This window comes from Ochotona curzoniae, unplaced genomic scaffold, assembly GCF_017591425.1.
Source record: "Ochotona curzoniae isolate NIBS_2020 unplaced genomic scaffold, NIBS_Ocur_1.0 contig_908, whole genome shotgun sequence".
NCBI lineage: Eukaryota > Metazoa > Chordata > Mammalia > Lagomorpha > Ochotonidae > Ochotona > Ochotona curzoniae.
In genome coordinates this window covers 4,213,076-4,226,152 of record NW_024466607.1, presented here as the reverse complement: position 1 = coordinate 4,226,152, position 13,077 = coordinate 4,213,076, and the positions used below count along the sequence as shown (strand labels likewise).

Sequence of the window (13,077 nt, the reverse complement as noted above, 5' to 3'; positions counted from 1 at the left end):
CTGATGCGCCTGCAGCAAGCTGGAGCAGAGCCAATCTGAAACCAGAGCGGCTTCTGAGTATCCCATGTATGTGCAGCGTCCCAGGCCTTGGGCCGTCCTCCAGTGCTTCCCCGGGCCACAGGCTGGGAGCTGGAAGGGAAGTGGAGCAGTTGAGATATTAACAGGATTAAAATCAGTGCCCATATGTGATGCTGGCGCTAGCAGGCAGAGGATCTGCCAGCTGAGCCACCTTACCGGCCCAGGTTCTGATCTGAGTCCTGGCTGCCCTGCTTGTGATTCAGCTCCCTACTAACAGCCAAGGAAAAAAGCAGCAGAGAACGCAGACAAGCTCCTGGATCCTACCAGATCCATCGCTGGCTGTTATGGACATTGGGCAAGTGAACCAGTGGATGGAAAAACTCTTCCCCTATCTGTAACTTTAGACATAAATAAAATGGAGCCCAGTGTAATGGCTCCTTGGCTAACTACCTTGCAACTATGAGGATCCCATATGGGTTGCCAGTTCATGTCCCAGGAGAGCAGTTGAAGACTGTCAAAGGTCCTTGGGACCCGGCACCCATGTGATAGATCTGGAAGAAGCTCCTGGCTTAGGATCAGCTCCTCTCTAGTCACTGTGGCCGATCACTTGGGGAGTGAACAGGTGGATGGAGGATCTTTTTCTGTCTTTCCTTCACTGTATAAACCTGTCATTTCCAACAAAAATAAATAAATGAATGAATCTTAAACAAAAAAATTACAAGTTTTGAATCATTTCATGATTTTAGCTTGAGAGATCAAATACTAGACCTCTTCTAACTTTGACTCTTAGTAAGTCTAACAATAATCTGGATATCCACTAACCAATTTTTACAAGACAGCACAACACAAGTGTTAACTACAAAGTTGTGTTTGAACTGCACGGTGAAGACAGGCGTGACCGTCAGGCTATAGGGCTCTCCAAGGCGGCAGGACCGTGTTCCCCGCCTTACCGAAAGCACGGGAACAGTAAGGCACAACTACTTCACAAAGGGAAACTTACTATTTTATATTTTGTGGTCTAATTCCAACTGGAATACACCTACTGTGTTCTAAAATACAAGTTTTACTTGGAACATTCTTTTCCATTCTTAATAAGAATTCAGCTAGCAGATGCTCTAGAACTGTCTAGTCAAGAAGTTACTGGTACTCAGAAGAGCACAGTGCATGTAATTGTTTTTTTTAAACTTACACAAGACTTTTAGTTCTTTATTATTATGATTATTTTTATTTTTGCAGGAGAAGACAAGTCCCTACCAGATATTCTGGAATATACCAAACTGGGAAGTTAGCAATATATGGTTGGCAGAAATTCAATGCTGGAGTGGGAACTAAAAATGATTTCTTTAATTGTGTGCCAAACTGAATAATCTCACAGGGAAAAAGAACCTCTCCCGTCGCCCCTCCCCCAACCAGCACTGCCTCCCTGCTGTGCAAAGAGCCCTTTGTCCTGCCCTGCACTTATCTAGCTGTTTGGCCATATTGACAGGCCTACTGGAGGCATAATAAGGGAGTCAGTCTGACATAAGCAGCTGGCAATTTGAAACAGAAATCTTCCTTTTCTGCTCAGGCCAAATTCTGCCGCAGAGGTCTATGGCTCCGCCCATGCTCCCATCCAGATCAGCTAGGAATTCACATCTTCCTTCAATTAGGTAGCACAAATAAAAAAACTTGGATTCCTAAGATAACACCCTTTCTGTATGAATTCCTATAGCCACTGTTTTTTTTTTTTTTAAATTCACAACATAGGTCAATGCATTCCCAGCTCCGGGTACATTTATTTAACTAACATGACCAAGGAGAAGCATTCTTATGACTTCAGTCTGCCATCAAAACTCTGGGAATCCTCATACTATGAGGACGATGAAGAAGAGAATGCAATCCAATGGAAGCAAGATACACATTATGCAGTAACGCCAGTAATCAAAACATTAAGGCATTATTCCAATATCCCAACAAGCAGAACATTCATTATTCTCATCTTCTTACCAAGACTACTGAAAGTGACCTAACATTAAGTAAGCTGTTCCCTCAGGTACACTGCAAACAAAATCAATAAGATGGAAAAACAGTGAGGCAGGATGGGATGACAAAGTCCTTGCTCATACAAAGTAGACAGACACAGCTTCATTGTTCTTTTTCTCAGTTTCCTTCCATAAGCCTAACTGTTGGGGCATGCTTTGTCAGAACAGACCTGCCTGAGGAGGGGCTTTCTAATGCCGCCCCAAGTCACTGGGTCTCTTACCTCATTTCTAAGTGACCATGCAACAAAACATTTTAACAAAGTATGTATAGATAAGTGAAAGAAATCACATTTTGTCTTTCATGAACTTCCTTAAATCTAAGTGCAAAAGAAATAAACTATTACCAATTGAACAGTTGCAGTGCCACTCTGTAAGGAATGAAACCAAACCTCATCCATCCCAAGCGCAGCCCAATTGTTCTCTAAAGTGCACCCCTGGCTTCCCAGCCCTGCATTATCTCACTTTCTGCAGAATCAAAGCTGCAAATCTGAAAAGCATGCTTCACAAAAATTTTCAGTTTTCAATACTTGAAACAATTTTTATAAATCATATCCACTCTTTAAACTTAACAAAAAGTCATTAAACAAAGAAGCAAACAAAAAACACCATCCAGGACCCACTGACTGTCGTAACCCATGGCCTGCCTCATGGCTACCACATTCCACCTTGTTATTTTTCAACTCAAAAGTAAAAATGAAATAGTCACTCTCCCCAGAAAGATCAAAATAATTTCAGAAAAAAAAAATGCAAAGTCCCTAGACACAAAATACAACAAGATGTAACAGATTTTCAAGTATACTGGCTAAATCCACAAAAAGGGCCTCTTTGATCCTTCACTAAACAATTTTATCAAAACCATAACAGGTTTCAAAAGCACAGGAAATAAAAGTGAAATAGCAATTATATGGTTATGTTTAATATTAATAATTTATACTAGAACCTAGTGTAAAACTTAGTTTTAAATTTCCTGAAACAGCCAAAAGTGAAATCTTCACTTGCTATGGTACTTTAACTGTGACTGCAGTAAGGATTAGAACCACCTAGACTGGAGGTTCTACTAAATACTCACTAAAGGTTCCGTTCCACAGATCTATTTTATTCACAAGAAACCAATGTGGATAACATCTGTGAACTCTGGTTCGTTGCTACAAATGCCAGTTCTGATAAAATTACGGATGTATGTGGACTTTAGGTAAGCTTATGCAAAACTGGACAAATCAAAATTCTGAGTGAAATAAACACAGGATGCCTGATGGTCAGTGCTGTCCATGGGGAGGTGTACCTGGGGCTGGGCTCCCTCCTAGCGTCGCACACTCACAGACTTCTGCTTCAGTTCTCCATCCTGGAGGGGCTCACACTGCCTCAATGCAGGAAGGTAAACTCAGGTTATTTCTGTATATTTTTTTCTGGTCTGTCCTGTATTTCCCTTGGCCCACAGCCAAAGATACATCCCTGTGATGTCAGAAAAACATATCCAATATGCATATAATTATCCCAATTTTGTAGGTCAAACTCCAGAAAATAACATGGAGAAGTTTGTTTCGCAACACCGAAATTAAGAGGCAACTATTTATACTTAGAAGTCACTTAAAAAATGGCAGATCTTTGTAGAGCTTTGGATTCCAAGTTAGGAGAATGTCTCTAGCAAAACATCTATGCAATACACATGCCCTAATCAATGGGAAGCAAAAATATCAACTCTGATCCAATGATTAAAGAGATGAAGGAAAACATGTCAGCTGCAGGAAAAATAAAAACTAAAAAACAAAAAATCCCGACCATCATTTATTCCCAACTCTGCTTCTCAGGAAGGCCCTTAAAGTCTCACTATTTCAATTTTAACGATTTTAAAATCCAAACGCTAGTGGAGCACCTATCAAGCACAATCTCAGATTAAAAAGGAGAATTCTCCGGGAACATGACCCAAATCAAACAAGTTTTAAACTATGATCCAGTTTCCAGACGTTGCTATCCATAATTGGGTAGAAGGTTAGCAACTGCTAATTCTCTTCACAGCAGTAAAAGGCAAACCAGTTCAGCAGGGAAAATCCCCCGGAAGCAGCCCTGGGCGCTAATGGACGCCGCCGTGCCGGCCTTCCCGGGGGACGGCGGCCGCCCCGTCCATCCCCCCAACCCCCGTCCATCGAGCTCCAGCTGCAGCCGCCTGGCGCGCACCTTCTCGCCACCCCACCCCCACAGCGCTCATCCCAAACCAAAGCCTTTTTATAAAGAAACACCAGCATTCCTCAAATTACCAATACTCATGTAAGTAACACAGCAATTCAGGCTTCAGCGTTCAGAAGGCCAACGTTCCAAGCATTCTGCAGACTTAAACGTGCTGCTTGTCCCACCAGAGGACACACACAATGACAGTCCGAGTAAACCCCATAGACGCTAATCCCATTAGGGGCCAGAATTTTTGGCTACAGACAAGAACTAATGATCCTCCTGAGAAAACTGGAAAAACCAAAAAGCAAATTTTTCTCCCCGTGTCCTCCAAGAGGCCCAGAAACCTCGGATTCCGCGAGTAACCTCCGTTCCAGTCCTCGCTCAGATTCCACACATCTAAAATTACCACTCCTAACTTCTCTCTCAGTGACCTAAAAACGTTAATCATGAAATTAACCACCCGAAATACTTCTCTTTCCCACACAGTCTCCCGAGAAGCCCAGCACACTCTGGCCGCCTGGTCCTCCTCCACCCCAAGTGGAGCTCTACTAACACATCCGGCCAACAAAGACACGTAAAGATGACCTTGGTCACCGACTGGCCACCTCGACCCCACAGGGCTAAGCCAGGGGAGGAGGAAGCCAGCAGGGCCCTCGGGGGCACGGGGATCCCCGGGGAGACGAACCCCAGGGTGCGGAGAGAGACAAAGCCGACGGGAAGCCAGGGCTCTGGACACGCACACATTGCACAAGTAACATGAGAAAGCAGAAAATGCGGGTCCGCCGCGCGCAGCGGGAGGGGCGTCCCCACCCGGGAAACTTTGCCTCGCACCCCGACCCCGCGTGCACGAGGCGGCCCGGAACCCGCCGCCTCCCCCATCTGGGCCCCCCCAAAGATCGCTCTCCACGCCCAAGGCATGCACCGACGACCCGATCTGGCTCCACTCCTACACATTCCACGGGGGCGATCTCACGGATCCCGGCCAGACGCCCCGGGGAGCCCAAGGCTGTGAGGACGGGGTTGTGGGAAACAGGGCGGCCATCTGAGGGGGGCTGGTGGATGGGGGGGTGCCCAGGCACGAGAGGGAAGGCGCCCAAAGGGAGACGCGCAGGGGGCCCCCATCCCCGCCCAGGCCGCGGGAGCGGGGCGGGGGTCGGTCGGGGTGGGGGGCTGCCTGAGGCCTCGCGCCCGCCGGGGTCAACGTGGACCCGGGAGCGCCCAGCAAACGGGGTGCAGCGGCGTGGGGGAGGGGAGCGTCCTGGCCCCGGCCGAGGGCAGCGGGCTGGGGTCCAGGGGCGTGCAGGCGGGAGGAGGGGGTCCTCTCTCCCGCCGGTACCGAGGGGTGCAGCGCGTGCGGGGGCGGCCGGGAGCGATCAGGGGCCACCTCCTCCCTGCGGGGGGCCCGGGCAGGGCCCAGGCCCGCGCGCGCGTCCCGACCGGCCGGAGGAGGTGACCCTTCCCTTCCCTTTTCCCGGGGGCCCGGCCGGGAGGCTCGCTCTCTTTCCGCTCGGACCCTTACCTTGTCCCAGGCGCCGCCGGGAGGCCTGGGCCCGGCCTGCGGCGCACGGCAACTCCCGGGAGGCAGCAGGCTCGAGCTAGGCCCGACGCGGCGCCACGGCGTTTCCTGGCCGGGAAGGGCCGGTCCCCGGGAGGTGGGGGGTGGGGGGGGCGGCAAAAAGGCGGAGCGAGCCCCAGGCGGGGAGGGGGAAGGGCCGCGGAGGGAGGGGGCCGGCGCGACTGTGGCGGCCCGACTGGCGGCCCGGGGCTGCGTGAGTCGCGGCGCAGGCGGGCGGCGGCCGCCCCTCCCCCGGCGGCGGTGCTGGCGGCGGCGCTGGCGGCGGCTGCGGCGGCTCCCTCAGCCCGCTGCCCGAGCGGAAACGCCACTGACCGCACGGGGATCCCCGGCGCCGGCGCCAGGGGCGCCCGGGACACGCCCCCCGCCGCCGCGCCATTGGCCGCGCGGCCCGGCGCTCGGCGCTCATTGGCCAGCTCGCCGCCAATCCGCGGGAGCTGCCGGGGCCGCCCTCGAGAAGAGGCTGTGCTCTGGGGCTCCGGCTCCTCAGAGAGCCTCGGCTAGGTAGGGGAGCGGGACTCTGGCGGGAGGGAGGCTCGCGGCGGCGGGGGCCGCGGGGGCGCTGAGGCGGCCCGGCCTGGCGCCGCCGGGAGTGCCAGGGGTGGGCAGCGCCGGGGAGAGGGCTGGCTGGAAGGGGCACGGGACGGCCGGCTGCCGGCGAGAGGGGAGGCCCGCCCTGCCGCAGCCGGAGGGGGAGGGCGAAGGGAGCGGAAAAGGTCCGGCCCCGGACGCAGCCATTACTTCCTGCAGAGGATGCGCTTCCGGCTCGCCTCTGCGTGCTGATTGGCCGCCGCTCCTCCCGCCGTGTGTGTGAAAACACAAATGGCGGCTTTCGGTTGGAGCGGGGCGCCTGTCAGTTAGGGCGTCGGGCGTGCGCAGCCGCCGGGCGGGTCTGGCGCGGCCCCCGGGGCGGGGGAGAGCGCGGGACTCGCGGGGGCAGGGTCAGCGGGAGCGGCTCCCGCGCCGCCGGCCGCCGGGGGAGTCGGCCGCCCCGTCTGATTGGCTGCCGCCGCCCGGGGACCGAGCGCCTGCCATTGGCCCTGCCCGGGGCCCCGCGCCGCAGTGTCTGGGCCCTCGGCTCTGCGCGACGTGGCAGGAAGCGCGCGCTGGAGGCGGGGACGGGAGTGCGGCCGCGGCTCCGCCCAGGCCCGACCTGCTCCGGGGCCGCGGCGCGGGTGGGCTGGGCAGGGGGGTTCCGTCCGAGCCGCAGTGGAGGAGGCGGGGAGAGGGCCGCGCCCTGCGCGCTGGGGGAGGGCAGTGCCGCAGTCTCTTCCTGGGAGTTCTCCAGGGCCTGCGAGGATCCCGCCCTCCCCCTCCCGACGTGGGCCTCCATGTCATCGCCTCCATGTCTGGTCGCTTCTGGTGCATGGGCGTTGTTCCGTGAAGGAACTGGACAGGTGTAGGGCTTGACGGGCGAGCCCGAGCGATGTGTTTTTTCCCACGGGACTTGAATCTGTGATAACCGATAGGGGTGCGGTTAATTTTGTGCAGCGGGACTGCAAGCCATTGCTCCAGATGATCTTGAGGTGGCTTTTCCTGGAAATGGAGGAAGGTAGCTTGGAGGAGTTTGATGCCGACCTCATTGGAGAGCTTTGCTACACCACCCACAAGACTGTTTTCCGATGAAACCATAACGGATCCCTGGGGCCCTTTGCTTGGGAGCCCAGTGCTTCTCGTCCCACTCGTGCCCGCTCCCTGCGTCTTACCCGGGCGTGTAGCAACTCTCACGCAAGCTTCTCTCCCATCTTGCGTTTGCTGTGCTTGCTCATGCCGTCCCCGGCTGGCTTCTCCCTGATCTTGGGTAGCCTGGTGAGTCATGAACCAGCCCGGTTGGTGCCTCCCGTTGATGGAGGCTTGAGCTGGAACCTCGCTCCTCACCCAGCTGGGATTTGTTCCTCCCCATGCACTTTGTTAAATGTTTACTTGGAGTCTCAAGTCACCTTTGCCTTCCTCGACCGGGTGACCTTGGTTGCTTTATTGGGAATTGGAGGTGAAGACGAACTACCTCTTCCTTGTTTGAATGCCCTGTCCATCTGTCCTTTTCATACTGTTGCTGGTAGCTGAACTGTTAGCTCCCCGTTGTTTTTTACGCTGCCAAGGCAACTTGCAAGAGGGACAGTACTGGACGGTGTAACTGCCTGGCACTTGCACTGTGCAGTACAAATGCTCTGTGTGGACAGGACGATCTTTCTTCTTAGGAAATAGTAAGGAAGTAGGATGAAGATGACAACCGCTTACTGTTCCCAGGGTGAATTCCAGCCTGGTGATTGGGGAGCAAGAGGCCTCCTCTCGGTGGGCAGTGTGCACTGTTGGTGAACAGCACTTGGCTTTCTTGCTGCTTTCTGCCTCCTGGGTGGCACAGCGGGGGTGTTTGCCCAGAGGAGAAGGCAGTACATCTTGGGAGTGTTGCCTTCAGGAACGCCGAGATCCTTTTCCTGGCCTTTCCCTTTGTCTTTCCTAGTCTGCTCTGTAACTCGGGTTGCCCCTTCAGAAAGTGACCCTTGTCCTGACCCTCAGCAGCTTGCTGATGATCAGGGCTGGAGCACCTTTTGTGGGCCGTATGGAATTACCAACTTAAAAACGAACCTGTTGTATACAGTTGCTTTGCGAAGGCTGAGGCACATGACTGTGGGCCTTTTGGCGGGGCGCCTCCACCTGCCGCAGGAATGAATCTCCGCCTTGCCTGCCTGTTGCTGGACCAGCTCAGGTGCTCCTGATCTCCTGCTGCAAGGCTTGATGGCTGGCCAGTTTTAAGTGAGACGGGGTGAGGGTTGGTCTGAAACGGTTCCCTGTATGCTTGCTGATGCTCTGGTTCAGCTCCATCCGGTACAGTGTTCTGCACTGATGGAAGTCATACTTATCTTTGCTCTTTTCACTGTGCTTGCCACTAATCCTGTTATTCCTAAGCATGAGGAATGTGGCTGATGCAAACAGTAAAGTAATAAAGTTAAATCTCAGGCATTTCCCCCTATCTTTGGGGGGGGGGGAGGCTGTTTGTATAATTAAGCTCTACTTAGTTGCATTCTGGACCCAACAGGCCATTCCCTAACAATGAAACTTCCTTTGGACAACAACCAGTGTCTTGAGAGTGAATGCTGATTGGTTTGGATTTCAATTTCAGGTCAATGAGATTTCATTACGTGGTGACAAGGGATACACAATCAAAAGTCATGGAAGCATAGTTAACAGTAGTTACTTGGGATAACATCAGAATATCTGGTGTTGATTTGGTCCTAGATTTCGACCCTGCTTCATTAGGGGTGCCCCAAAACATTTTGAGTGGCAAACTAATTTGAATTCTGAAGAAATACATGTATTGATATATTTTAATTTCAAGTGCTTGTTCACTTACATGTTTTGTAGCATTCTATAAACTTGTTTTCTTGGAGAGGCAGAGAGGGGCACATGGAGAGAAGTGTCAGTGTGCTTTAGTGCCCAGATGTCTGCAGAGCCGGGAGCCCAGTTACCCTGGCCATCACTGCTGCGGGCTGCTCTCTCAGGATGTGGTATATGGAGGGCTTTGTCACTAAGGCTAATTAAGCACCTGCCCCTCAACTACTGATTCATTTGGATGGCAGGAAAAGAAAGAAACCTTTAATCCACTCCCTAAATGTCTGCAACCGCCAAAACAGGATAGACTGCAGCCAGGACCCCCTGCCCGCCAACCTGGCTCCCTTGCAGCTGGAGCTGCAGCATCTAGCCACTTCAGTCGGAGGCTGGATTCAAGGCTCAATGCCTGCAGCTTGAGCCTGCCCTCTAGTACTACAACTGAATGGCTTTGAAAATGAGCCTATATTTTTAAAAATTGGAATGGGACCCTACAGCAGGGTTTGTAAGGCCTATAGTTTAGTGGAGATTATGATCCATAGCTGGGGATCCTAATGTGGATGAGAAGCATCCCACTTCTCTTTCCAAGGGATGTGTCTGCTTACGTATGCCTATCTTGAACAACAAGACATTGTTCCTGTGTGTGTGTGTCTGGTGTGTTCCTCAGGGACACAGGATTTAGCTTTGGTTGATTTCTTCAGTGCCTAGGCACAGAACTAGGAATTCCAGAGCCACTGGCTTTAGTAACTTGAATGTAATGTTGCTCTTCAAATATTTGTTTAAGTTCACAAAATATGGAAGATTCCTCTTTGGGAAAACCTTGGGGTCATATTTATGTCACATCACCTCATATTCATAGATAACCTATGCCTTGTGGCTTTAAAGACCATGCAGCCTTTTCTTGGTTTCCTGTTTGACCCATCACTGGATCTTCCTGTGCTGCACTTCCTTGGACCTTTTTGTTTAAATGAACCAGCCCATCCTATTGTTCTATGCTTGTGGGGCAAGCATTCATTATATATATTAAGCATTTGTAATTAGATGCATGAGTTAAAAAAGTCTGTTTTGTTTTTTTAAAGATTTATTTATTGCAAAGTCAGACATACTGAGAGAAGAATCTTCTGTCCACTGATTCGTTCCCCAACTGGCTACAATGGCCGGAGCTCAGCAAATCCAAAGCCAAGAGCTGCCTCTGGGTCTCCTACATGGGTGCAGGCTCCCAAGGCTTTTGGCGAGTCTCTGCTGCTTTCCCAGGCCACAAGCAGAGCGCTGGATGGGCAGTGGAGAAGCTGGAACATGAACCAGTGCCCATATGGGATCCCAGTGCTTGTAAGAGAATTAGTTGAACCATTGTGCCAGGCCTAAAGCTTGTGATTTTTAATTTGCAAAATTGTAACTAATGTTTTAACTTTTATTACTGTAATTTTATTTTTTATTTATTTTTCTTTGAAAGGCAGATTTATAGAGAAGAGAGACCGAAACATCATCTATCTGCTGGTTCACGCCCCTAAATAGCCAAGATGGCAATATTGGGCCAGTAGGGAGCCAGGAACTGCTTCTGGGTCTCCACCTGGGTGCCGGGGCCATCTTCCTCGGCTTTCCCAGGCCGAAAGTAGTCTGCCATGTATTGAGGGAATTTTGGTTCTAGTTAATTAGAAGGTGGTAGCAGTAAGCACTATAAGATGGAGTCTAGTTGGTACTTTTGTGGACCAGTCTTTATTGTTGTGATGTTAAGTCACCAGTCAAGGAATATTGGCACTTGGCAGGATGTTTCTTCATTTTGTTGGGTTACCCAGGGGCATGCTAGTTCAAGGGACAAATTGAAGAGCTGGCTCTTATGACCTCCCTTTTTTGGCTGGAATGCAAGACACCATCAGTAGCTAACTGAGTGGGCATGAAGGATTGTTTAGTTCATTTTCTTGATGCCAGGACTAAGCTCAGGAATGTTTCTGGCTTTTGTGGCTAATACTTTCATGGTGGTCTCCGATTATTCCTCGGTGTCATGCATTTGTTAATTTGGTCTTACTGATCTTTGGTTTTTCTTGACACTTTTTGTTTTCTCAGTTTTGGTTTGTTTTTTAAAAATGTGTGTTTAAGATTGGCTTGTCCTAACAGCAGGAACATCTTCAAATCATGCATTCATATGTGTTTGTAAAACCCGCCTCTTGTCTATGGATCCTAGTCAACCCAGTCTTCACAGCCTCTTTGCTGGCCTTAGACAAAAATTCTGCTTACTCTGACAAACAGGAGGAACATTCTAGTACTTGATGATGTGCAGAAGTTAATTTGCAAACATGACTGGTTAGAATTAATACTCAGTGCTTTTTTTTTTTTTAAGATTCAAAAGCAGATAAGCATGTCTTTCATCTCCTAGTCTCCATGTGGGTGGCAGGGCCCGTGTAGTTGGGCCATCGTCCAGGCTGCATTCCTGGTGCATTAGGGAACAGCCCAGACTGGACCTAGCACTCTGGTACAGGGTGATTGCCTAACTGTCCCCACTGAAACAGTTGAGCCACTTTTCCCATGGGTGTGTCAGCAAGCTGAAGGCCAGGCACTGGAGCCCTGCTCTGACAGGTGGGAGATGTGCACAGCTGCGAGGTACAGGGTGGTTTGGGGAGTGGAGAGGCCACAAGAACAGTCATCAACACACGGACAGGTGGGAGGAGAGCCAGACTGACGCTCTGTAAGTAGTAATCATGCAGTTCTTTTTGTTCCCCACTCTAGGTTGTTCCTTGAGCAAGATGGTGCCTGACTGGCCACATCCCTGTTGCCCAGGCACAGGCAGGAGTCTGCGAGGTCAAAACTGTTTTCACAATATCAGAATATCTTTATTTGCCATTGATGTCAAAAAGTGTGCAGAGGCTATAAACTAATGAAGTTAATCAGTGGTGCCATGATCTGTGTGACTCCAGTATCATTCTGCTATTTTTAAATCCTGTAGTTTTCCTGTACTTAAGCACAAACCTAACTATTTTTTCATTTTGTCTTGTGCAATGTCTTTTCCCCAATTTCAAATACCAAAATATTAGTCTTTATATTTTTCTAGTTTAAGAATGGACTGTTGACTTTAATAAACTTGTTAACCAATAATCACATCTGTTTTTTTAAATGCTGAAAAGATTACTTGTGGAGGGGAAGAAATCTATAAAAAGTGGAAAAAGATGACTTAGGTAAAGCTTCATTATGTCCTACGAAGAGAGCAACAGTGTGGTGCTGTTGAGGAATTGTTAGGAACCATTCATTTGCAAGTCCTTTTTTGGGAAGGTATGTACACAAGACATGAATTTTTTCAAGCTAGAAAAGCAACTGCATTAAATCAGCTGGAGAAACACAACAACTAGGAAATGTTTAAAAGCCACACAACTCCCATTATTGTCTGCTGGGTGAAAGGGAAATCAGAAATGCCAGCAGTGCCACACTGGGCTGCAATTAAAGCACAGTGTGCCAGGATGGGAAGCGGGTGTGGTGGTTAACAGCAGAGGTGGGTGTGCACAAACTGATGGGTCTGTAAGTGGGGCTGGACAATAAGGATAGCTGTGGTGTGTGAAAGGTTGGCAGTAAACACAAGCCCTAAAATAGTGTGGGGTGACTAACTGCGTAGGGTTATCCTCAGTAGCTGGAGGTGTGCGCTGATCATGAAAGGATAACGCCTCGAGCCTTTGGAGAAGCAAGCTGAACAAGCTTCAGTTGGAGAAACAATTGTACCTGAAGCAGTGACCACAGTTTTGGCAGTCAGAGTTGGTTCCTGGGCATCTTTGATGTAAAAGAAAAGAACCTGGTAGACAAGACAGCTGATAGTCTGATCAGTGATGAAATCTACACTCTAAAGTTAGAATCAGAACTGAGGGGAAACCTTGTCTCCACTATCAGTTCTAGAACTTTCCCGATAATTACAAGATAGGTCCAGATATTAATGACTATCTTACATATTACATAATTAAATAACCCATATTTTTGTAGTACTCATTT

General features: G+C 50.1%; 1 long non-coding RNA gene across 2 annotated transcripts; it reads left to right on the top strand.

Moving 5' to 3' along the window:
- Positions 1-6,211: 6,211 nt before the first annotated feature.
- LOC121166074 lies at positions 6,212-12,198 on the top strand. 2 transcript variants are annotated; one of them, XR_005885340.1, is made up of 2 exons: positions 6,212-6,285; positions 11,833-12,198. It is a non-coding gene; the product is annotated as an uncharacterized LOC121166074 (long non-coding RNA). The 2 variants fall into 2 exon arrangements; XR_005885339.1 differs by lacking the exon at positions 6,212-6,285 and adding an exon at positions 7,547-8,545.
- The last annotated feature ends 879 nt before the right edge of the window (positions 12,199-13,077 follow it).